We start from the raw sequence: 27,261 nt of genomic DNA on the forward strand, positions 1-27,261 counted from the left end.
CAGGAGAAGAATATCTGGTTCCTGAGTTTCCCTGTAGAGTGTTGGTCTCACAGAGAAATAAGATATGTTTCATGGGAGTAGAAGCTCTGGCATGCACTTCCTTACACCCCCACTATCAGAACAGGAACCCTCTTCTCTCTCTTCTTTCTCTATCTGAACTGGAACTTCTCCTCTTGACAAGAAGCAGGACCAGCCCACTGGATAGGGAGAGGAATAGGGTGGTTAGCCCTGCTCCTGCCATTAATGACCTCACCTGCTTGAATAAACAGCATAGCATCACATTACATAATGTAAAGATACACTTCATTAAGTGATCCCCAGCTTCATTATGGAGAAAAAGTACTTTCTGTCCAAATTCAAGTGCAAGGAGGGTGGGTCCACCCACTCTGTGCACCCTTGCTCCTCCTGCTTCCTCTGCCAGGGCCTTCCTCTCCTTCTTAATTAGTAGGGTTGGATTCCTGAATTATCATTTCTCCTATACCTGTCAATCAAAATGAGGAGAGAGGGGCTGGCACAGGAGCAGGAGGTACTGGGTGCACATAGTGGCTTGGGCCGACTTTTGGTGCACTTAACTGCTCATTTTCATATGGATCAAAATTACTTTTTCTCCAGAATGCAGCACTGGATCACTAAGTGAAAAGTATCATTACATTCAACTAAGCTAGCCCTACAAGGCAATGGTTTAATTTCCGAGTGATAGACTTCAGTAAAAGTTGAACCAATCAAGACAAAATGTTTGAAATGCATTTGAGTGGCTGTTCAGTGCATACGCCATGAGATAGACCTCTATGGAACTAAAAAAAATTTCAGTTTGGCATCTGCCAGGCACGTACAGTATACTTTGCACTGCCTGGCAGATTGTAGTCAATCACCCCCCCCCCCCCCCAAAGTATAGAGCACACTAAGTATAGAGCACACTTTTTTAACCTAGCAGCTAGAGTTAAAGAGGACCTTCCCACTCCTGACATGCCTGTTTTAATAGCTTCATGAATTCCCCATGTAATAATATTTCTTATGTTTCTGTGTTGTGCCATTCCTTTATTATTTGCTCTAGAAGTTATTAATGAATTGCTATTAGTCTGCAGTAAGGGTACAGAGGGTGGTAACCAGTTGGGGGGTGTATCTGAACAGTCTGAAAATGGCAGCACTGATTGGCTAGAATGAGTCTGTGCAGGTACACACACCCAACTTGTTACCACCCTCTGTACCCTTACTGCAGACTGCTATCAATTCATTCATAACTTCTTGTATAAATAATAAAGGAATGGCACAACATAGAGTCACAAGAATAGATGTTCCAGAATTGTTATTACATGGGGAATTAAAGATGAGCGAATCAAAGCTGATGAAGTCAAATTTGTCCCGACTTCAGGAAAAATTAGATTCTGAACGAATGCGAATTTCCTCGCGCTTCATGATAACGAATCACAATTTTTCCTGACATGGCGGCTATCCAGCTACAATGGCTGCTAAAATGGCAGCTACATGTGTGGACATGAAGCAAGAACTCTAGGAAGGCGGGATGGCCCATAATACCATGCATGCAGGCAATCAGCAGCTAGCCAGCCCGGGGATGTCACAGCCCTATAAATACAACGGCCATCTTAGAGTCAGACATTCACTATCGTACTTTGTTCAGAGAAAGACATGTATGCAGGCGCTAGGGAGAGTGAAAGAAAAACTAAATGTAAAAAAAATAAAAGGAAAGAAGTGATTTACTAGTGCAGGGAAAGGATAGTGAGAGGAATTATTTCACAGGCAGGGAGAGACGTGTGCAGATGCTAGGGAGAGTCATAGGATAATCCTCATTCTGAAAAAAAGCGATTTATAAGTGCAGGGAAACATTAATTGGGGATCCAGATAGTCTCATAATACAGCTCTGTCATTCCAGCAATTAGTTATTAGGGTGCAAGTGCTATGTTGAAAAGCCTTTAGTAGCTTTTATCTGTGGAGAAAGATAAATGTATACGCAGGTCACTTTTGCTGTTAACTGCCCTGATATCATTTAGTGACCTATTTCAATACAATACGAGAAAAATTGACGCAGTTCATATTTGCTGTTACTTGCACTAAAAGCGTTTCTTGTCGTATTTCACTACAATATGAGAAAAATAGACGCAGTTCACATTTGGTGTCATTTGTGCTAAAAGCGTTTATTGCCATATTTCTAGAGAAAAATAGAAAAATAGACTAAGATCATATTTGCTGTTATTTGCCCTAAGAGCGTTTCTTGTCATATTTCACTACAATACGAGAAAAATAGACGCAGTTCACATTTGGTGTTATTTGCGCTAAAAGCGTTTATTGCCATATTTCTAGAGAAAAAGAGAAAAATAGACGCAGTTCATATTAGCTGTTATTTGCGCTAAAAGCGTTTCTTGTCATATTTCACTACAATACGAGAAAAATAGACGCAGTTCACATTTGGTGTTATTTGCACTACAAGCGTTTATTGCCATATTTCTAGAGAAAAAGAGAAAATAGACTAAGAAAAATAGACGCAGTTCACATTTGGTGTTATTTGCGGTAGAAGCGTTTATTGCCATATTTCTAGAGAAAAAGAGAAAAATAGACTAAGATCATATTTGCTGTTATTTGCGCTAAAAGCGTTTCTTGTCGTATTTCACTACAATACGAGAAAAATAGACGCAGTTTACATTTGGTGTTATTTGCGGTAAAAGCGTTTATTGCCATATTTCTAGAGAAAAAAAGAAAAATAGACTAAGATCATATTTGCTGTTATTTGCCCTAAAAGCGTTTCTTGTCATATTTCACTACAATACGCGAAAATAAGACGCAGTTCACATTTGGTGTTATTTGCGCTAAAAGCATTTATTGCCATATTTCTAGAGAAAAATAGAAAAATAGACCAAGTTCATATTAGCTGTTATTTGCGCTAAAAGCGTTTCTTGTCATATTTCACTACAATACGAGAAAAATAGACACAGTTAACATTTGGTCTTATTTATTCGAAAAGCGTTTATTGTCATATTTCCCTACAATATGAGAAAAATAGACGCAGTTCACATTTGGTGTTATTTGCGGTAAAAGCGTTTATTGCCATATTTCTAGAGAAAAAAAGAAAAATAGACTAAGATCATATTTGCTGTTATTTGCCCTAAGAGCGTTTCTTGTCATATTTCACTACAATACGAGAAAAATAGACGCAGTTCACATTTGGTGTTATTTGCGCTAAAATCGTTTATTGCCATATTTCTAGAGAAAAAAAGAAAAATAGACTAAGATCATATTTGCTGTTATTTGCCCTAAGAGCGTTTCTTGTCATATTTCACTACAATACGAGAAAAATAGACGCAGTTCACATTTGGTGTTATTTGCGCTAAAAGCGTTTATTGCCATATTTCTAGAGAAAAAGAGAAAAATAGACGCAGTTCATATTAGCTGTTATTTGCGCTAAAAGCGTTTCTTGTCATATTTCACTACAATACGAGAAAAATAGACGCAGTTCACATTTGGTGTTATTTGCACTACAAGCGTTTATTGCCATATTTCTAGAGAAAAAGAGAAAATAGACTAAGAAAAATAGACGCAGTTCACATTTGGTGTTATTTGCGGTAGAAGCGTTTATTGCCATATTTCTAGAGAAAAAGAGAAAAATAGACTAAGATCATATTTGCTGTTATTTGCGCTAAAAGCGTTTCTTGTTGTATTTCACTACAATACGAGAAAAATAGACGCAGTTTACATTTGGTGTTATTTGCGGTAAAAGCGTTTATTGCCATATTTCTAGAGAAAAAATGAAAAATAGACTAAGATCATATTTGCTGTTATTTGCCCTAAAAGCGTTTCTTGTCATATTTCACTACAATACGCAAAAATAAGACGCAGTTCACATTTGGTGTTATTTGCGCTAAAAGCGTTTATTGCCATATTTCTAGAGAAAAATAGAAAAATAGACCAAGTTCATATTAGCTGTTATTTGCGCTAAAAGCGTTTCTTGTCATATTTCACTACAATACGAGAAAAATAGACGCAGTTCATATTTGGTGTTATTTGTGCTAAAAGCGTTTCTTGTCATATTTCACTACAATACGAGAAAAATAGACGCAGTTCACATTTGGTGTTATTTGTGCTAAAAGCGTTTATTGCCATATTTCTAGCGAAAAATAAAAAAATAGACATAGTTCATATTTGGTGTTATTTGTGCTAAAAGTGTTTCTTGTCATATTTCACTACAATATGAGAAAAATAGACGCAGTTCACATTTGGTGTTATTTGTACTAAAAGCGTTTCTTGTCGTATTTCACTACAATATGAGAAAAATAGACGCAGTTCACTTTTGGTGTTATTTGCGGTAAAAGCGTTTATTGCCATATTTCTAGAGAAAAAGAGAAAAATAGACTAAGATCATATTTGCTGTTATTTGCGCTAAAAGCATTTATTGTCATATTTCCCTACAATACGAGAAAAATAGACGCAGTTCACATATGGTGTTATTTGCACTACAAGCGTTTATTGCCATATTTCTAGAGAAAAAGATAAAATAGACTAAGTTCATATTTGCTGTTATTTGTGCTAAAAGCGTTTCTTGTCATATTTCACTACAATACGAGAAAAATAGACGCTGTTACAAAACTGTTAGTTACACTGTTACAAAACTGTTAATTACACTGTGTGCGGTCGGTCAGGACTTCAGGGACCCGTAACTCCCGAACCCTTGGACCGACGGAGCCGGATTTTGGATATGTTGTTCCCCTACACCAGGACTGTCTGAGGATACCGAATGTAAAGATGTACCCCCTGGTTTTGGGGTACATCCAGAACTTGGGTAACATTGTGTGTGGGTTGATTATGTTAAAGGCTTATCTGAGGGGAGGAGACGTGGGGGCTGTCCCAGACATGTAATTGTGTATTGTGGTAATCATGTAAATGTAGCCCTTCCCAGGGCAGGATGGCATAAAAGGAGGCCCCGGGTCAATAAACATCAGTCTTGCTTAACCTTCAAATCGCAGCCTCGACTCGTTTGTGGAGGGGGGAAGGATTATCCTAGCTGAAAGATCATTACCGGGATTGTTCTACATTTACAGGATCCTTCTGGATATCGCGACAAAGCGGCTCCTCTCTCTCTCCCTAAACAGAGATCCAGACTATCCAAGCGGTCCAGCTCCCAGCTAGCCGGGGAGTAACCGTAACATTTGGTGGCAAGCAGTGGGATGGCGTCCTAGTGTGAGGAGAAGCAGCTCGTAGACACCGTTCGTGGAGTATATTGAGGGCAACGCTAGTATCCGTACAGCGCCCCTGGCTACAGCAGGATGGAATCGGCTAGTCTTCGAACAGCGTTCCACTACGAGGAGGATGATGACCCGGACTGGAGGGATGCAGTCCGGAAAGGCGTCTGGCACGAGGCCCTGGAAGATGTACAGCGTCGGCGGGGCGAGTGTCTCCCCAGTGAGGAGCAGCAGTTGCGGATGCGAGTGGCCCTGCGAATGCCCCTTCTGGGAGAGGAGCCCCTGAATGAGTGGGTGACAGAACTGGAGAGCCTGGTATGGAAGGAGCTTTGGCTAGATGACGCCTACCAGGCACTCTGGTGGTATGTGATTCGGCACTCTCCCTGGATGGCTGAGCACGACAGACCCGAGGGTGAGGATTATGATGGCCCTGGCCTGTTGTTTGAGGCCTTCGCAGAACCGGAGTTTGGAGATGCTGGAGGGTCCCGGTTCTGGGATATCTATGACTACAGAGAGGCTATGAATGATTGGGCTACAGCGAGAGAGGTGAGACAAGACCTGGCATCTCTAGTCACAAAGGAGTGGGAGCTGGAGCAGGACTACCAATACTTCTTCAGCTCAATTCGGTCCCAATATACACTGCCAGAGAGCTGGGTGGCAGTCCCAGACCTACAACCCTACAGCTGGGAAGACCCGACTGAAGTATCCCCTGCTTCAGTACCAGCTACAGAGGTAGGGGTCCTCATAGACTGGTCCTGTGAGGAACCACAACAGGCAGGTGGAGAAGGGACCGAGGGCTCTCCACCGGGATGCTGGGATGCTGGCCCAGACCCTCAGCGGCAGCCGGAGTTGCCAGGTGTGGACGCAGGTGATCCTGACTCGCAAATGTTGAGGGACCTCACAGACTGGTCCTGGGAGGACCCACAGATGGCAGGTGGAGATGGGACCGAGGTCTCTCTACTGGCCCTACAGGGATGCTGGGCCGCCTGCCCAGATCTCCAGCGGCAGTGCATATCACAGGGAGAGGAGACAACCGGTCTCTCTCCCCAGCGGCAACCTGAGTTCCAGGGGGAGGAGATGCGGGGTCCCTCTGCCTTACAGCAACCATAGTCCTGGGAAGGAGAGGCAACCGGCCTCACCATCCACCAGCAGCCGGAGATACCGGGAAAAGGGGAACACAAGCCCCTCTGCATGGGCGCAGATGAGACCGCGGGCTCGGTGCCAGTCCTACAGGGATGCTGGACAGTCGGTCCAGATCCCCATCCATCTCCGCAGGGATACCAGGAGGAGGAGGTAAGCGAGCCCTCCCCTTCCCAGCTACTTCCCAACAGAGTTCTGGGGGCAGGGGATGAGCCTGCGCTACCCACTGATTTCTTCCCAGCGGAAGAGCTGGCATCAGGGCAGAGCGCAGTCGGCCTCTGCTCTCCTCTATCCTCTTCTCCAGAGCCGGACATCCCACAGGCTACCCCAGCGGAAGAGCTGGCCTCTGGGCAGAGCACAGTCGGCCTCTGCCCTCCCCTATCCTCTTCTTCAGAGCCGGACTCCCCACAAGCGACCCCAGCGGAAGAGCTGGCATCTGGGCAGAGCGCAGTCGGCCTCTGCCCACCAAGTACCTACAGCTCCAAGCTGGAGAACCACAAGGCAGCAAGGAGTCGCAGATGCCCACTCAACAGCTGGGGACATACAGAACAGAGCCAGGCCCCAAAATTCAACAGGTCCAGTATGGGGTTGTGGTTGGACTGCCAGACTAACTCAGGTACTGACCGTGAGGTCAGGTATCTGGTTAGTCTTCCCTGGAAGGGGGAGATGTGTGACGAAACCAACCTCGCCACGGTGTTTTGGAGGGGGCTGGTTGCTAGCCTCTTGCCTCAGGATTATGGCCCATACTAACTTTAAAGAAAACAGGCCGGCCGCACAGCTTAAATCTGTCTTTGGAATTGTGTATTATGTTATTATGCGTTCGGTTAAATTGTATGTTATGTGAGGGCACCCAGATAGCTAATATTATTGTATTCGTGTATTCTGAGTGCCATTCACCTAATGATATGCACTCAGACTTGAGCTATCTGGGGATATGTTAAATGTCTGTGTTTGCTGGGAGGGTGTACCATTGTGTGTTTGGGTGGTGATTCCTGTCCTGTTGTCTCCACATGTGTATTGGTGTTTTCCCTTTGTCCTGAGACATAATTGGATTGCTCCTTGGGTGTCGCCAGGCAGAGAGGAGGAAACCATGATGCATTGTGGGGATGTGTTGTGTCTATGTATCCTGAATTTCTGCATATCTGTCCTGTGTCGCAGTCTCCATTCTGGTCCCCTAAGGGCGTGGCCACCAGATGGGGACCTGCATAAATACGGGCGGGTAGCCCTCAATAAAGTGTTCCTGTTTTATCCTTCATCATGCTGAGACTGGTGTTTGGGTAACTGATCAAACTGGGGGATTGCTATACGCTGAAGATTTGCTATACTCCCCTGGCATAACTACTAGCTCTTGTAAGAGCTGTTCCTGCTCTCTGGCTGTAGGAGAGGTTCACCCACTGGAGCCTGGAGCCTTGTCGTAGGTCCAGCATGGGTGGAGGACGGTGAGACCCCAACCAAGCTGCGGCGGTTCGTGGGGTCTGCAGGGCGTACGGTGTCAAGTGGAGTGCTTGGAGTCCTCGGAAAGCACTAGGAGCATCTATCGACGGAGGTACCCGGTCGGGGTGCTAGGAGATCCGTTACAGACGCAGTTCACATTTGGTGTTATTTGCTCTAAAAAGCGTTCACATTTGGTGTTATTAGCGGTAAAAGCATTTATTGCCATATTTATAGAGAAAAAGAGAAAAATAGACTAAGTTCATATTTGCTGTTATTTGCCCTAAAAGCGTTTCTTGTCATATTTCACTACAATACGAGAAAAATAGACACAGTTCACATTTGGTGTTATTTGCGCTGAAAGCGTTTTTTTTTTTGTCATATTTCACTACAATGCGAGAAAAATAGACGCAGTTCACATTTGGTGTTATTTGCGCTAAAAGCACATATTGTCACATTTCTAGAGAAAAATATTCACAGTTCACTTTTTCTGTTATTTACTTAGAAATCGTTTAGTGGCCTATTTTAGTCCAATACAAGAAATATATACGCAGTTCACTACGCAGTGCCGTTTCGTTGCCAATTTAAAATCCTTTAGTTGCCTATCTCAGTAAAAAAAGAAAAATGTATTTGGTGCTTTTAGGGGTGTTTTAATTTGCTTTTAATTTATTTAGTTCAGCTGAAAGTATGTCAGACAGAGAAGTGCCAGGCCCTGCACAGGGGAGTGTCAAAGGCGTAAATGATTCTGGCGCAGGAACAGGTCACAGCAGAGTAAGGGGGCGTGGCAACAGGGGTTTCTTCCCGAGGCCTCAGGTCCACATGTCAGCAAGCGGTCGTGTCTTGACTAGCAACCCAGCGGTTCTTGATTGGTTGACTGGATCTTCGACTTCATCGCAAGTGACAGCAGCACCAGCAGCCTGAGTCTAGAGTCGCTGATGAGCAGCTTTCTTCACCCGAATAGTGAAGAAACTACTCACCAGCAGAAGCAGGTAGACCTGGAGCAGGACCTGAACCAGCAGGTTGTGTCATACTTTGACAGCACCCTGACAGCCGTCATAGAAGATCCGCTGAACAACTGGGCAGCCAAACTAGATTTGTGGCTGCAACTAGCCGAGTTTGCCCTGGAAAAGCTGTCCTGCCCGGCCAGTAGTGTGGCATCATAGCGGGTGTTTAGTGCGGCGGGGGCCATAGTTACCCCAAGAAGAACTCGCCTGTCCACCCAAAATGTGTAAAGACTTACTTTTGTCAAGATGAATCAGGCGTGGATCAGCCAGGATTTCCACCCACCAATGCCTGATGCATCAGATTAGATCATCCATCTCCACACTATGTCACCGTGCCACTCTGTGGCATCATGCTGCTGCTGTTACTGCCATGTCCACACTATGTCACCATGCCACTCTGTGGCCTCCTGATGATGCCATCCCCACACTATGTCACTGTGCCACTTATGGCCTCCTATTGCTGCCATGTCCACACTATGTCACCTTGCTGCTCTGTTGTATTATGCTGCTGTTGTTACTACTGCCATCTCCACACTATGTCACCTTTCCACTTTGGCTGCTGCTGTTGCTGCCATCTCCACATTACTGTATGTCACATTGCCACTTTGTGGCCTCCTGATGCTGCCATGTCCACACTATGTCACCTTGCCAATCTGTGGTATTATGCTGCTGTTGCTGCCATCTCCACACTATGTCACACCCACTTTGCGGCCTCCCGATGCAGCCATGTCCACAGTATGTAACCATTCCACTCTGGTATCATGATCTGTTTTTTGTGGGTTATTGTTCTGACGGATCAGAGGAAGGACAAAATAATCTGTGACTTCAACACAAACTTACTGCTGACACCCTCTCCACTCTGTCCTGGGGGCTCTACTTGTATAAGCGTTTAATAGAACAGGTTCTGTAGACATCTATGTGGAATCAACTGATGACAGTGTAAAAGGAGTGCGCTCCTTCTTGATGCTAACATCGACCTTTAAGGCTGAGTTAATACTTGAGTTATTTGGTCAGTTTTGGCCCCGTAACTGCCCAAATAAGTGTGCAGTGATTCTATGAGCGGCGCCTGTCATCTGCGTGTCATACTGATTTCACTACCCCAGCACACTCCCTATGCGTGTTACTGTAAGGCACAGTGTTCTACATCCACATAAAGGCTCTATGCAGCCCGGAAATAGCCGTTTTTTATCGCACTTTTTTGGAAAATTCGGCGAACCGGGGAATGCATGAAGCTATTGAAACAAGCAAGTTAAGTGTGGTGAAAGGCCCTCTTTAAGTGAAGTGAATCATCCAAACTGGAATTCGGTCTGAATATTAGGAAAAAAATGAGTTGCCATGAAGCTGAACTTTCTTGTGCTTCATGGCTGGAATGGAAAAAAATCGTGACATCATCACACTCAGTGCACAAGCAAGTGGATGAGGTGAGTGATTTTTTTTTTTAAACCCAAAAAGCCATATTTCACTAGTGTATTACCATTTTTAACGGCCGTTAGACGGGTGCACTTCTGTCTAGGCACCTGTTAAATCCCATTGATTAATAGGCTGAATAGGATTTTAACATAGTGATCTGTGACAAATTCATTCATAATGATACGAATTTCTTGTCACCCTTCGGCAAAGCTGCCTGATCAAATTTTCAAAACTTTGCCCATCTTTAATAGCAGCCTATGCATGATATTTGCACCTTTATTAGTAAGTGCCTAATATTAACTTTGTCTAAATGATAAATGCCAATTTGCTGAAGTGAGGCAACCCCCTTAAATTTTCAGTATATTTTTTGCTATTGGATAGAATACATTAAAGCTGCGTATAGACTTTGCCCTGGTTAGAGTTGAATTCTTTGTCCCAGTGCTCCAGAATGTGAAGTATCTCTTTTAATATATGGTTGATGCAAAAACACACCAATGTTGCCCTCTAAGGAGCAGGATGCAAAACCTAAGGGTACTTTCACACTAGCGTTTTTCTTTTCCGGCATAGAGTTCCGTCAGAGGGGCTCTATACTGGAAAAGAACTGATCAGTTTTATAACCATGCATTATGAATGGAGAGCAATCCGTTGAGCACTTCCCTGAATGCCAGATCCGGCATCTTTTCCAAAGGAATGTTTTAGTGTCGGATCCGGCAATCAAAATACCGCAATGCCTGATCCGTCCTTCCGGTAAAAATGTGAAAAAAAATATATAACGGATACGTTTCTCTGGATGACAAATGGAGAGACGGATCCGTTCTTGCAATGCATTTGTCCGGATGCGTCTACAAATGCTTTCCGTTTGCATGCAGATTGCCGGATTCAGCAGGCAGTTTCGGCGACGGAACTGCTTGCTGGATCACTCTGTGTGAAAGTACCCTAATTCTATTTGATAACATTTTCTTTCCCAAACATTGTTTTAATAACTGTGAACAGAGTCTGACCCATGCCATGAGATACCTTGACGGGGTGGGCAGGGCTCCGATATGTTCCTGACTGGAAAATATTGGCTAAAGTCTCAGCTTTTAACATCAGCGTGAGGGTCTAGCCAGTGTGGTCAGTCGCATATTATTGTGGTGTACCTTTCTTAAGTGATTTATGTATTCTTATGTTTTCATCCACACATTATGTCATCTTGTGTAGGATTGGTGCATGTGGTCCGCTGCCAGCATCGTCCATTGTATGCATTTTTGCTGGGGATTGCCGTTAGCAATGGATCACTTGCAGAGGAATTGCTCCCCTGATTATAATCACACTACAGTATTTGGGGTTGAGCATTTCCTCCCATTTAGGCCACTTTATTCAGTGATTTTTCTTTACATGTATTGAATATGCTAATGCTTGTCATTGGTAACATTCTGGTGCACCTGGTAGCCTGTGTCACATGGCCTGTTATAGGTGGGGATCGCTGCCTCCTCCTCCCTCCCATTGTTCTAGGGATCTTACTATGGAGGTATGTAGGAGCTTGGCTGTGAGTCGGTCCTTAGCACCTATCAGACTGTGTTCACACATGATAGGTAGTTTAGCGGTAGGACCCATGCCATATTTTCATCCATACATTATTTCATCTTGTGTAGGATGTTTTTGTGGTGTATGTGGTCGGCTGCCGGCATCCTCCATTGTATGCATTTTTGCTGGGGATTGCCATCAGCAACGGATAAGTTACGGAGGAATTCCTCCCCCGATTATAAACACGCTACAGTGTTTGGGGTTGAGCATTTCCTCCCATTTAAGCCACTTTATTCAGTGATTTTTCCAAACATTGTTTTCTATAATATAATTAAAAAGATCAGAACTGAGAGTCGGCACATAAAAAAGCCCTCATGGATGCTTTGCTTTGGAGTGGTAGAATCAGACACATTGTGCAGCCACAAAAAGTTGGCAGAGGTCCATAACACCTGAAGCAGCAAACTGTTAATGTTACTGAACCAGCTCAGTCACATCAGGGAAGCAGGGAGGTGTACAGAGATAAATAGATGAGAACTGCAGAGCCGCTGATTAAAGTGTACAGGTCGGAAACATTAGTACTAAGACCATAGAGAAAGAAAAAGACCCCCGAGCTGAAAAGTGTAGTTTAAAATCCTGCACAATGCCTAATGTTGTACTCTATTTCAGTGTGTAATGTTGCATTCCCAAAAGATACCAAACAAATAGTTTTCAAACATTTCCTTAACAAGTGACATTTATGCCAGTAGTTGCTTTTTTACATTAGGAAAGTCTTCAGACCCTTTCACTCTTTTCACATTTTGCTATATTGAGACCTTGTTCAATTCCCCCCCCCCCATAATTCTGCACTCAATACCCCATAATGACAACGTGAAAACAGAATGTTCGAAATCTTTGCTAATTTATTGAAAATGAAAAACTAAAATCTTGCATCGATATAAATATTCAGACCCTTGACTCAGGACTTAGTTTAAGAACCTTTGGCAGTGATTACAGCCTCCAGTCTTCTTGGGGATGGTGCCACAAGGTTTGCAAACCTGGATTTGTTGATTTTCTGCCATTGTTCTCTGCAGATCCTCTCAAGCTCTGTCTGGTTGGATGTGTACAGTCGGTACTCATCCATTTTGCAGTTCTCTCTAGAGATGTTGGGTTCAAGTCAAGGTTCTGGCTGGGCCACTCAAGAACATTACCAGAGTTGTCCCTAAGCCACTTCTATGTCTTGGCTGTGTGCTTAGGGTCAGTGTCTTATTGGAAGGTGAGCCTTCAGCCCATTCTGAGGTCCAGAGTACTCAATAATGTCTCTGTTCTATGATCAGCTTCCCCTCAACTCTGACCAGTCTCCCTGTACAAGCCACTGAAATACCCCCACCGCATGATACTGTCACAACCATACTTCACTGTAGGGATGGTATTAGACAGGTGATTAATATCAACTTGGTTCCAAGATAGAGGCTGTCAAAATGGCCATCGTGTTGGACACGTAGCCTCACAGATTTGCCCCTTCCTCTTATTAATATGCCACATACCAGATGGTGTTCCCAACCAACGTTTATTCAGGTGTATTTATACTTTTCGGCCACTCTGGATATATATATATTGTAAGGGTTTGCTCTCTCATGCAAGGCGACGATAACAGATTCCTCCTCAGCCAACGGGGTTGAAGTCCAAATGGTGCTTTAGTGCTTCATTTTGACACTTCAGCAGGAGCACAAACTTAAACATCAACCAAAATAAACACCTGCCTGTCTAGGCTCTACCTAATACAGATCTCCCTAACTCACTTCTAAGGCTACTTTCACACTTGCATTCGGGGTTCCGCTTGTGAGTTCCGTTTGAAGGCTCTCACAAGCGGCCCCGAGCGGATCCGTACATCCCCAATGCATTCTGAGTGGATAAGGATCCGCTCAGAATGCATCAGTATGGCTCAGTTTCGCCTCCGTTCCGCTCAGGAGGCGGACACCTGAACGCTGCTTGCAGCGTTTTGGTGTCCGCCTGGCCGTGCAGAGCCAAACGGATCTGTCCAGACTTACAATGTAAGTCAATGGGGACGGATCCGTTTGACGTTGACACAATATGGTGCAATTTTAAACGGATCCGTCCCCCATTGACTTTCAATGCAAAGTCAGGACGGATCCGTCTGACTAACAATTAGACTTAGATTTTATTCAGAAATATAATGCAGACGGATCTGTTCTGAACGGATACCATAGTTTGCATTATAGGAGCGGATCCGTCTGTGCAGATACCAGACGGATCCGCTCCGAACGCAAGTGTGAAAGTAGTCTAAGACGCAATTTACACAAGGGGTGAGATCCGGATTTACTCAGCCATATGGTCCAGCAGCCTCCTGGCTGTTACCACACCAGTTCCAAGTCCTCTCTCATACTCATACACAGAGGGTTGTTTTATACCTCTGTGATTATCTTAGCAGTCCTCAACTCTGATCTCCTCAGCTAAAGGAAATACTTGTACTGGAAAGGTGTAGACTGGCAGGTCCCACTACCAAACCAACCCACCAGTCCAAATAAAATCCAGCCCAGAACAAAATCAAGACAAACCTGTCTCAGCAAACTACAGTTTGGTGAAACTACTGCAGTTTTCTGGATTTCAGTTATCTCACCCAGCTGAGGTATCTGGGTGGGATATACATGCCTTCCAGCACTATACTGTACAGATTACCATTATATATATATATATATATATATATATATATTGTTCTGCCCAGCAGGGTTAGACAATTATTCTAACGGTGTTAAGTTGTATCACACTTTGTTTTTCCTGCTGCAAAGACTACTGCATTGTGGGTGGTGCACTGCATTGTGGGAGTGCCAAGCATTCTGGGTAAGAAAAGTCTCCAGGAGACATCAGCAGAGCTATCCTATACATGTCTCCTTCTCAAACTCCACCATCCTTGTATAAGCATATCTGGTGAGAGATCTACCTTTGTTTCAGGGATATTGTGTTATGCAGAGCTGTTCAGCTAGTTGTGATTGTTATTCAGGAAAGTTGTTACTACTGTTAGCTAGACATGTAATCCTATGTATATGCAGCCATTTTACCATGTGCTTTCAGTGTTAATGTAAATGTTATAGTACATGCTATCTATACTTTATACTTATACTTGTTATTTGTATTCTTATAGTTTTACAAATCAAACAATCCTGTTTTACCAATAAACAAGTTAGACTAAAAGAACAGTTGTTATGTAAGCGGGTGTGTACCCACTGTACTCTGGAGGGGCATGACTATGCAACTACCTGGTCTTCACTAGAGCCTCTGATGGTGAGGATAGGCTTGAGCCATTAGGGTAGTTGCTAGGTGCCACTCCAGAGCAGTCCCCGAGTCAGTGGCAGCTGACCAGGGGGTCAGATTACCCAGTGCAAGCGCCAAGGGGACATACGTGACCAGGAGGTTCTGGGTCTGATCAGGTGGCGATCAAGAAAGGTCAGTAAGCGAAGTCCGAGGTCAGAGGCAGGCAGCAAACAAACAAAGTCCATAAACAAGGTCAGAGGCAGGCGGCAAACAGGCAAAGTTCATAAACGAAATCCGAGGTCAGAGGCAGGCGGCAAACAGGCGAAGTCCAGGAGTTCAATAAGCAAAGTCCGGTAAACAGCGAAGCAGACAAAAGAGACACCATAGCACTTGGAGATAGACAAGCTAACACCATAAGGTTGCTCAGGCATCTTCCTGTGGTAGGAAGTGCCTTTAAATACCTGCTGCAATCCAGTCATAAGCTGGTGAGACAGAGGGCATGTATCTGCTGCTTCATACACTCACCTAAAGAATTATTAGGAACAAAATACTAATACGGTGTTGGACCGCCTTTTGCCTTCAGAACTGCCTTAATTCTACGTGGCATTGATTCAACAAGGTGCTGATAGCATTCTTTAGAAATGTTGGCCCATATTGATAGGATAGCATCTTGCAGTTGATGGAGATTTGAGGGATGCACATCCAGGGCACAAAGCTCCCGTTCCAAAGCTCCCGCACCCAAAGGTGCTCTATTGGGTTGAGATCTGGTGACTGTGGGGGCCATTTTAGTACAGTGAACTCATTGTCATGTTCAAGAAACCATTTTGAAATGATTTGAGCTTTGTGAAATGGTGCATTATCCTGCTGGAAGTAGCCATCAGAGGATGGGTACATGGTGGTCATGAAGGGATGGACATGTTCAGAAACAATGCTCAGGTAGCCCGTGGCATTAAAACGATGGCCAATTGGCACTAAGGGGCCTAAAGTGTGCCCAGAAAATATACCCCACACCATTACACCCCCACCACCAGCCTGCACAGTGGTAACAAGGCATGATGGATACATGTTCTCATTCTGTTTACGCCAAATTCGGACTCTACCATTTGAATGTCTCAACAGAAATCGAGACTCATCAGACCAGGCAACATTTTTCCAGTCTTCAACAGTCCAATTTTGGTGAGCTCGTGCAAATTGTAGCCTCTTTTTCCTATTTGTAGTGGAGATGAGTGGTACCTGGTGGGGTCTTTTGCTGTTGTAGCCCACCTTTCTTTCCCATTCTGACATTCAGTTTGGAGTTCAGGAGATTGTCTTGGCCAGGACCACAACCCTACATGCATTGAAGCAACTGCCATGTGATTGGTTGACTAGATAATCGCATTAATGAGAAATAGAACAGGTGTTCCTAATAATTCTTTAGGTGAGTGTAGATGAAGAGAGACACAGCAACGTAAGCACAAACACCAGTACAAGTCTCCAGCAGGAAGGAAACTCTGGCATGGAACATAGATAGCATAGTTAAAGGGGTTGCCTGAGTTATGAAAAAAACATATATAGCACTGAAAATCTGATGGGCAGCAATATATAACTGAGCTAAGCAAGTTTTATGCACAAAAATATATCTATTTCCTCATTTCCCTGGTTCTTTTCTGGCCCTTGTTTACATGAAATAAAAACAATCTCTGCCCCTCTCCTTGCTCTGCTAAGGGAGTGACGTGTCTGCCTGCTGGGAGAATCAGCAGCATGTTGTATGTGTAGGACTACAAGTCCCAGCTGTATAATTACACTGCTAACGGAGTGGATACAAGAGCTGCCCGGAGTGCTGGGAGAATCAACAGCAACTTGTAAGTGTAGAACTACAAGTCCCAGCTGTATAATGACACTGCTAATACACACAGGATCTTCCCCCTACCTTCTTGTGCAATGCTCTCTCTAGTCTGTAGGGGTTAAGAATCCTTGGAGAGAGCAGACAGCCTGGCAGTGAAGGGGGCGTGGCCAGCACAGTGACTCTCGTTTACAGGCTTGTAAACAAACTTTATCAGAGCAGGGAGAGAAGCTGACATCACAGGTCATGTGACCCTCAGTCAAATCTGATAAACCAGGCACTGCAGATAAAGTGAGTTAATTGTAAAGTTGTTATATTTTCCAAGTTAGGAACATAGAAAGAACAAAAAAATAACTCGAACAACCCCTTTAAGTTACCTTCTGCCCACGCTTGTCAGCACAGCGCCAGGAGGGAAAGAGGGAACCATGCGCCCGTGCCCGCGGTTAGGGGCAGCAGCGCCGGCATGGACCACTGGGCTAACAGTACCCCCCTTCTTACGCCCCCTCTCCTCAGGCCTGGTCCTGGACAATAATTTTTTCAGAAGAAGAGGGGCATTGATGTTTTCTCTGGGTTTCCAAAATCTCTCCTGAGGGCCAAACCTCTTCCAATCCACCAGAAACATGGTTTTCCCTCTAGTCTTTTTCATCCCCAGAATGGCCTTTACTTCACAGACTTTCTCATCACTGACCGCAACATAGTAACATAGTATATAAGGCCAAAAAAATACATTTGTCCATCCAGTTCGGCCTGTTATCCTGCAAGTTGATCCAGAGGAAGGCAAAAAAAACTTTGAGGTAGAAGCCAATTTTCCCCACTTAAGGCTTCGTTCACATCACCGTTCAGCCTTTCCGTTCTCCTGCTCCGTTTAGGGACAGGAGAACGGAAAGGACGGATAAGCACATAACTGATGCCAAACTGAGTCAAACGGAGCCCTTAGGACCCCATAGACTATAATGGGGTCCGTTATGTTTCCGCTCAGAAGATGATTTTTAAGCGGAGACAAAAGTCCTGCATGCACAACTTTTGTCTCCGCTTAAAAATCATCTTCTGAGCGGAAACATAGCGGACCCCATTATAGTCTATGGGGTCCTAAGAACTCTGTTTGACTCAGTTTGGCGTCAGTTATGGCTTATCCGTCCTTTCCGTTCTCCTGCCCCTAAACGGAGCAGGAGAACGGAAAGGCTGAACGGTGATGTGAACGAAGCCTAAGGGGAAAAAAATTCCTTCCCGACTCCATTCAGGCAATCAGAATAACCCCCTGGATCAACAACCCTTTTCTAGTAGCTATAGTCTGTAATATTATTACACTCCAGAAATACATCCAGGCCCCTCTTGAACTCTTTTAGTGAACTTACCATTACCACCTAGTCTCACTGCTCTTACCATAAAGAATCCTCTTCTATGTTTGTGTACAAACCTTCTTTCCTCCAGACGCAGAGGATGTCCCCTTGTCACAGTCACAGTCCTGGGGATAAATAGCTGATGGGATAGATCTCTGTACTGACCCCTGATATATTTATACATAGTAATTAGATCTCCCCTCAGTCGTCTTTTTTCTAAAGTGAATAACCCTAATTTTGATAATCTTTCAGGGCACTGTAGTTCCCTCATTCCAGTTATTACTTTAGTTGCCCTCCTCTGAACCCTCTCCAGCTATGCTATGTCTGCCTTATTCATAGGAGACCAGAACTTTACACAGTATAGTAGTGGTAGGACTACGTTCTCATCAAGTGCATATATGTCCCTTTTGATGCAATCCATTATCTTATTGGCCTTGGCAGCAACTGCCAGACACAGTTTTTTACAGCTTAGTTTGCTGTTCACTAAAATTCCTAGGTCCTTCTCCATGTCAGTGTTACCCAGTGTTTTACCATTTATTATGTACTGGTGACTTGCATTATTCCTTCCCATGTGCATAACCTTACCTTACATTTGTCAGTGTTAAACCTCATCTGCCACTTCTCTGCCCAAGCCTCCAATGAAAATCTGTCCAGATCCATATGTAGCAGTATACTGTCCACTTCCATGTCAATTACTTTACATAGTTTAGTGTCATCGGCAAAAATTGATATTTTTCTGTTCAAGCCTTCTACAAGATCATTAATAAATATATTGAGGATAGGGCCCAGTACTGACCCCTGAGGTACTCCACTAGTGACAGTGACCCAATCTGAGTGTGTACCATTAATAAACTCCCTCTGTTTTCTATTACTGAGCCAGTTACTTTCCCACATCGCAGTCCGAGCATTTTCATTTTATATACTAACCTTTTATGTGGTACAGTGTCAAATGCTTTGAAAAAGTCCAGATATATGACAACCATTGATTTGCCGCTGTCAAGTCTAGAACTTACCTCCTCATAGAAACTGATTAAATTAGTTTGACATGACCGATCCCTCATGAAGCCAGGGTGATATGGCGTTATTTGCTTATTTTCATTGAGGTGCTCCAAGATAGCATATCTTAGAAAACCTTCAAACAGTTTACCCACTACGGATGTTAAACTTACCGGCCTATAGTTTCCAGGCTCTGTTTTTGGACCCCATGCGCCAATCCTGTGGAACACTCCCTGTCAGTATAGAGTCCTTAAATATGAGAAATAAGGGTCTGGCTATGACATTACTTAATTATCTTAGGATACGGGGTGTATGCCATCTGGTCCTGATGATTTGTTTTTTTAATCTTTTTAATACTCTGCTGTACTTCTTCCTGAGTCAGACAGGGCACTTTTAATGGGGAATTTACTTTAACATTCTGCATTTTATCTGGCAGTTTATTTTCTTCAGTGAATACTGTGGAGAAAAATATTTTGAATAGCTTTGCTTTCTCCTCATCGCTCTCTGCAACTCCCCCCTTATCACTCTGTAAAGGGTCGACACCTTCAGATTTATACTTTTTACTATTTGCAGTACTGTCACGGCTGAGGATGGGGAAAACCCTCAGCCGTGCGATGCCAGAAGATGTTACGCGGGATCCAGTCTGAGTGTCTGTGGCAGGTAGGTGTGGAAGTGCTTTTCAGCCATATCCATAGGCTGTTTATGTTCCTTTCCCTGCAGCTTGGCCAGTGAGACTCCTGTTCATTCGTGTCCAGAAAGAACAGGTTGTCTTACCCTGCTCCTTGTTCCAGGGCAATCCTGAGGGCTAGTAGGGACCCCTAGGCATCCGGTGTATGAGTCCTCCCACCTTCAGGGTTGACTCATATGGATAGGAGTCAGGGTCAGTTTAGGGACGCGATAGGAGGTGACCTGCTCCCAAATACTGTCGTCCTGGCCAAGCAGCGCGTAACATCTTCTGGCATCGCACGGCTGAGGGTTTTCCCCATCCTCAGCCGTGACAAGTACAGACCAAAAGTTTGGACACACCTTCTCATTCAAAGAGTTTTCTTTATTTTTATGACTATGAAAATTGTAGATTCACACTGAAGGCATCAAAACTATGAATGAACATATGTGGAATTATATACATAACAAAAAAGTGTGAAACAACTGAAAATATGTCATATTCTAGGTTCTTCAAAGTAGCCACCATTTGCTTTGATTACTGCTTTGCACACTCTTGGCATTCTCTTGATGAGCTTCAAGAGGTAGTCACCTGAAATGGTTTTTACTTCACAGGTGTGCCCTGTCAGGTTTAATAAGTGGGATTTCTTGCCTTATAAATGGGGTTGGGACCATCAGTTGCGTTGTGGAGAAGTCAGGTGGATACACAGCTGATAGTCCTACTGAATAGACTGTTAGAATTTGTATTATGGCAAGAAAAAAGCAGCTAAGTAAAGAAAAACGAGTGGCGATCATTACTTTAAGAAATGAAGGTCAGTCCGAAAAATTGGGAAAACTTTGAAAGTGTCCCCAAGTGCAGTCACAAAAACCATCAAGCGCTACAAAGAAACTGGCTCACATGCGGACCGCCCCAGGAAAGGAAGACCAAGAGTCACCTCTGCTGCAGAGGATAAGTTCATCCGAGTCACCAGCCTCAGAAATCGCAGGTTAACAGCAGCTCAGATTAGAGACCAGGTCAATGCCACACAGAGTTCTAGCAGCAGACACATCTCTAGAATAACTTTTAAGAGGAGACTGTGTGAATCAGGCCTTCATGGTAGAATATCTGCTAGGAAACCACTGCTACGGACAGGCAACAAGCAGAAGAGACTTGTCTGGGCTAAATAACACAAGGAATGGACATTAGACCAGTGGAAATCTGTGCTTTGGTCTGATGAGTTCAAATTTGAGATCTTTGGTTCCAACCACCGTGTCTTTGTGCAACGCAGAAAAGGTGAACGGATGGACTCTACATGCCTGGTTCCCACCATGAAGCATGGAGGAGGAGGTGTGATGATGTGGGGGTGCTTTGCTGGTGACACTGTTGGGGATTTATTCAAAATTGAAGGCATACTGAACCAGCATTGCTACCACAGCATCTTGCAGCGGCATGCTATTTCATCCGGTTTGCGTTTAGTTGGACCATCATTTATTTTTCAACAGGACAATGACCCCAAACACACCTCCAGGCTGTGTGAGGGCTATTTGACCATGAAGGAGAGTGATGGGGTGCAGAGTGAAGGCAAAAGGGCCAAAAAGTGCTAAGCATCTCTGGGAACTCCTTCAAGACTGTTGGAAGACCATTTCGGGTGACTACCTCTTGAAGCTCATCAAGAGAATGCCAAGAGTGTGCAAAGCAGTAATCAAAGCAAAAGGTGGCTACTTTGAAGAACCTAGAATATGACATATTTTCAGTTGTTTCACACCTTTTTGTTATGCATATAATTCCACATGTGTTAATTCATAGTTTTGATGCCTTCAGTGTGAATCTACAATTTTCATAGTCATGAAAATAAAGAAAACTCTTTGAATGAGAAGGTGTGTCCAAACTTTTGGTCTGTACTGTATATCATTGAAGAACATTTTAGGGTTAGTTTTGCTCTCTTTGGCAATTAAACTCTCGGTCTCTAGTTTGACCGCTTTTCTTAGTTTTTTACATATTCTATTTTTTTCCTTATAGTTTTTTTATCGTCTATCATCTATCTCGTTTAGTAGTAGATTTTCTGTGGACTCAGGTATATTAGGTCGTTTATAATAAACTCCTATTAGTAATTTATTATTGTTTTTGCCTCAATGTTTTTCTACCCACAGTGACTCCACATGTTCATGTTCCTCACTTAAGAGCAGAGACAGGAGCAGAGACAGGTTTCTTGAAAAAACGATTCAGGATGACAAGCTTCAGAAGGGAGACGTGCAAGGAATTTGGTACCTGATTGATTTGTTCAAGAATTTTAAATGGACGATGAAGTGTGGACCCAATTTGTAGGAGGGTATTATGAGCCGGATATATTTAGAAGCGAGCCAGACTTTATCACCAGGATGGAATTTAGAAGAATTTGTACGTTTTTTTTTATCCGTGGACTCCTTCATGTGCATAGAAGCCTCATGGACAAGCAGCTACATATTCTTGAATCTCTTGTCACATGGATTTCCACCAGTACCGTTGAGCAATGAATTTGAAAGTCTTTCGTTGTCAGGCATGACCTGCAATTTTTGAGGAATGTCCCGAGACTATAACTTGCTTCCTGAGGTTCTGCGCAACAAAAGTCTTTCCGGGGGGAATCTCAGACAACTTGACATGACAAACAGCAATTTTTGTGGGATCAATGATGTGTTGAGGCTCCTCCTCCTGATCAGTAGCCTCAACGGACCTTGAGAGAGCATCTGCTTTGATATTCTTCTCTGCGCCATGGAAATGAAGAATGAAATCAAAATGGGCAAAGAATAAGTACACACTGGCTTGACAGAGATTCAGTCTTTAAGCAGACTGCAAATATGTCAGATTTTTGTGGTCGGCGTAGGTCATCACAGGATGAGATGATCCCTGTAAAAGGTAACGCCATTCCTCCAGTGCCATCTTGATGATCAATAACTCCCTTTCCCCAATTGAATAGTTGCACTCGGGAGCAGAGAAGGCCATGGAGAAGAAACCACAGGTTACCATCTTACCGGAGGAAGCTTTTTGCAAAACAACCGCCCCAGCTCCAAGAGACGATGCATCGAACTCCAGAAAGAATTGCTTGTTAGCATCTGGGTGATGGAGAACCTGAGCCGCAGAAAAGGCCTGCTTCAAGGCTTTGAAGGCTGATTCAGCCTCAGCTGTCCAATTCTTAGTTTTTGCTCCCTTACGGGTCAAGGCGGAGATGGGAGCAGTCAACGGTGAGAAGTGCGGCACAAACCGCTGCATTGCGTTTAAACCTGAAGGACGAGGCCACTTTAAAATCGCTGACAGCTTCTCAGGATCCATCTGCAGGCCAGTATTGGATATTATGTATCCTAGGAATGGCAGAGAGGACTGCTCAAAGGAACATTTCTCGAACTTGGTGTACAGACGATTTTCTCTTAGTCTTTGAAGGACCAGACGAACCTGCTTCCGGTGAGTAGCCAAATCTGGATAAAAACAAGGATATCATCTTAGCTCCCCTAAGGGGATCAAACAAATCAGGAAATTAGGGTAAGAGGGTACTTATTTGTTATGGTTATTTTGTTAAGACCCCTGTAGTCGATGCATGGACGTAGTGAGCGATCTTTCTTTTTCACAAAGAAGAAACCTGCACCAGCCGGAGAGGTAGATTTGCGAATAAATCCTCTGTCGAGGGTCTCCTTGATATACTCAGACATGGATTGAGTCTCTGCTGGTGACAAGGGATAGATGCATCCACGAGGAGGTGAGGAGCCCGGAACCACGTCAATAGGGCAGTCATATGGCTGGTGAAGAGGTATTGTCTCAGCCTCCTTCCTGTCAAAGACATCCGCATAAGCATCATAGGCTGCTGGCAGACCATGGAGATTGGGTGGCACCCGAGGTGACCAAGCTGGCTGAACAGAAGAAAGACACTTCCCAAGACAGGACTGTCCCCAACAAAGCACCTCCCTGGACCTCCAGTCAATGACAGGTTCATAAACACGAAGCCACGGAAGTCCCAGGAGGAGAGCATGAGATAGACTTGAGAAGACCAGGAATGAAATCTCTTCAGAATGAAGCGTTCCCACCTGTAATTTTACAGGTTTCATGATGAACTGTATGGACTCAGATAGAGCCTTTCCATTGTCAGATGATACCTTCAGAGGACTCTGCAGGTGTGGAACAGGTATCTGATGATGATCCACTAGGCATTGTTGCAGAAAGTGCCCTGCTGCTCTGGAATCCAGAAGCACCATCTCTGTAAATCGAACATCACCTATCGACAAGGTTACTGGCAGAGTCAGAGGGTCGCCTCCCCAACAGACCCTAGGCTCAGGAGTTTTCCTGCCTTCAGAGAACAGGAACAGAGAAGATGACCAGCACCGACACAATAGACGCAAAGCCCCCTTGTACGACGGTGACCACGTTCTTGCTCAGTCAGCCTAACTCAGTCACCCTGCAAGGGTTGTGGCACAGCTGCAGATGTAGAAGGTTGAGGGACTGAAGACGCTAGATGATATGGTCCACTCTCACGTGCTACCTCCTTAGCACGCTCCTGGAAGCGCAGATCAATCCGGGTGGCCAGGGAAATAAGGTCGTATAGTGGATTCATAACGACTAGGTCACTCCTCTCCCAGAGTGGGTTATCCAGGCCAGGGCTTCTCTTGTAACATGAGACATTAAAAATGCGACCTTGGCTCGGTCAGAAAAAACTGATGCGGCATCAGTTCAAAGTGCAGACTGCACTGATTAATGAATCCCCTGCACTGTTTAGGGTCTCCATCAAAACGTGGCGGAGCTGACAGACGAGGACTAGAACATGGCACATAGGGTGTCGACGGAACTGGTGCCAGGTTAGCCGCTGCAGTGGGAGCTGGAGGTGCAGGGTTGGTGGGCGACAGGTCATTAAGGCGCATGTTCACATTGCATAGATAGGACAGAATCTGAACCTGACATTCTCTCTCCTGAGCCAACTCCCAACACAGTTCAGGGACGCTTGGTGGGTTCTGATCAGCGGGATCCATGGCCTAAGAAAACTTTTATGCAAGTGGGTGTGGACCCACTGCGCCACTGACTGGCTGTACTTGAGGGCCGTGACTAAGCAACTACCTGGTCTTCACTAGAGCCTCTGATGGTGAGGATAGGCTTGAGCCGTTAGGGTAGTTGCTAGGTGCCACTCCAGAGTAGTCCCCGAGTCAGTGGCAGCTGACCAGGGGGTCAGAGTACCCGGTACCAACACCGAGGGGATGTGCGTGGCCAGGAGGTTGCGGGTCTGGACAGGTGGCGATCAAGAAAGATCAGTAAGCGAAGTCCAAAGTCAGAAGTAGGCAACAAACAAACAAAATTAAGTAACTGTTATGAGACGCACAGGAGTGAGGGAAGCCACAGAGGGAGGTGCTCACAGTAAAAAAGGATTCGCCCCTCCTTTACAAGTAAAACAATATCAAATAGTATACTGGGCACTCACACTATAGGTAGAACCATAAATAGAATGGAAACTGTATTATTTATTAAATTGATAGATTTATTAATAGCTTCACGTTAATAATGATAAAATACAATAAACTGGGCTATCTAAAAGTCAATAGAATGCATTGGTATAAAATACAATAGACATTAAACTGCAAGTATCTAAAAGTGAATAGAATAATTAATAAATAGACAATAATATAGAGTAAATAAACAAGGAATTAATAATATACGGCTACAATACCATCTAATGATATATCCTAGAAAAGGTCTGGTTCCAAACCAAGGAAATAATGAATAAATACTGGGGCAAAGTCTCTGAAAAATCCAAAGTCCAATGAGACAATGAAAAGCAATGTTATGTTGCAGTGAGTGTTTAATGCGGCGTCCCGCTTCTACTCACTGTTCGGTGATTGCTGGTGTAGGTTTCACTGCTGTAGTTCCGGTTCTCTGTGTCACCAAATGCTCATTCCTAGGTTATCTCCGCTGCCGGTTTAGATGGCTCTGGGCATCGCTCCGTATAAATGAAGAGCCGATGTCCTCCAAGCCTATGTTTGCCTGCTTCCACGCTGGATTGAATGTGCGGTCACAAAGTAAAGATGTGCTCGTTCTCTGGTTTTGAGAGGTTCGAGCTTCTAATGAATCAGCGTGCCAGGTCCTCTTAGAAGATATTCCGGTTTTTTAGCGTCAACCTGGGAAAATTTCAACACTAGGTGCAACAAGAGTTTGTATAGAAATAAGCTGGGGGTCTTGGATCAAACGCGTTTCGGGGCTTCACGTTGCCCCTTCCTCAGTGTTGAAATTTTCCCAGGTTTTTTTTGTTTGTTTTTTTCTCCCCTTTTCCTAGAATTTGCAATGCCACCCAAATATAATAGGAAATCGGGGGGGAAAGGGGGCTGGGTTCACCAAAGAACGTGATATTATCCAGCCCACAAGCTAAGCCCCTTAAAAAAACAACGGAAGGTAGTCTCCCCTGGTTAGAATGCTTAGTTCCAGGAACAGAGATTGGGTATTGAGATGGAAACGAGAACTACGAGAGATAGAGTATAATTTTCCCCGACTTCTCCAGGGATACCCTGAATAATAGGAGAGAATATAATGAGATTAAAAAAAGGTTGCAGTTATCTAACATCAAATATGCTATGCTTTATCCTGCTACGCTTAGAATAGTATACAAAGAGAGGGTACACTTTCTTCGCACCCCAGCTGAGGCCACGGAGTGATTAGATTCTCTGGGTATATGAGCTTTATTTATAACATGCTATAATACAATTGTTGAAGGAACTGGCTTAAGGGCGGTTTTGGATGAGGGTGGCGTGTGGTTTGGCGGTGGTTTGGGGGGGGCGATTTAAGTAAGAGGTTTATGGGGTCTAGTGTCCTCATGAATCATTATGAGGTTAGGAGGGTTTGGAGGGGTGAGGAAGGGATATTGGGGGGAGGGCTGGGGGGGTTGGTATGGCTGTCCGCGATGGGATCTCTGTGTTGTATTTTATGTGATGGAGCTACAGGGCCTGCCCCTTGTTTAGTCTTAGCCCGTTATGGTCTGTAATATATTAACATGGAATGTCCGTGGCCTGGGTGAGAGAGTGAAAAGATCTATGATGTTTGACTGCGTTTGTAAATACTTGCCGGCTATAGTTGATTTACTTGAAACTCACTCTTCCCCTGCGACTATGATTATTTAAAGAAGAACTGGGCTAAATATGAGTATCATTCCAATTGGTCTTCCCACTCGCGTGGGGTCAGTGTCTATATCCATAAGGGAATAGATTTTGAACCAGTTGATCACCTTATTGATAGAGAGGGAAGATATGTTTTTATATATGGACGATGGAAAGAAAGGTATCTTATCTTGGCATTTGTATATATCCCACCTCCCTTTTCATCCTCTGTCCTGGCTCGCTTGGTCTCCTATATAGCCGATAGGGACACCTGTCAGGTGTTGGTAATGGGGGATTTCAACAATGTCTTTAATCCCATACTTGATAGAGTTACGGCTGGTTGTCCCGGGTCCCATTCCGCGTTGACGGGTATTTGTCGGGAGTTGTCCCTGGTGGATATTTGGAGGCATTTATATGCCGATAGGGCGGCATTCTCC

The sequence above is a fragment of the Bufo gargarizans genome, chromosome 4 (genome assembly GCF_014858855.1).
Source record: "Bufo gargarizans isolate SCDJY-AF-19 chromosome 4, ASM1485885v1, whole genome shotgun sequence".
In the NCBI taxonomy this organism is placed as follows: Eukaryota; Metazoa; Chordata; class Amphibia; order Anura; family Bufonidae; genus Bufo; species Bufo gargarizans.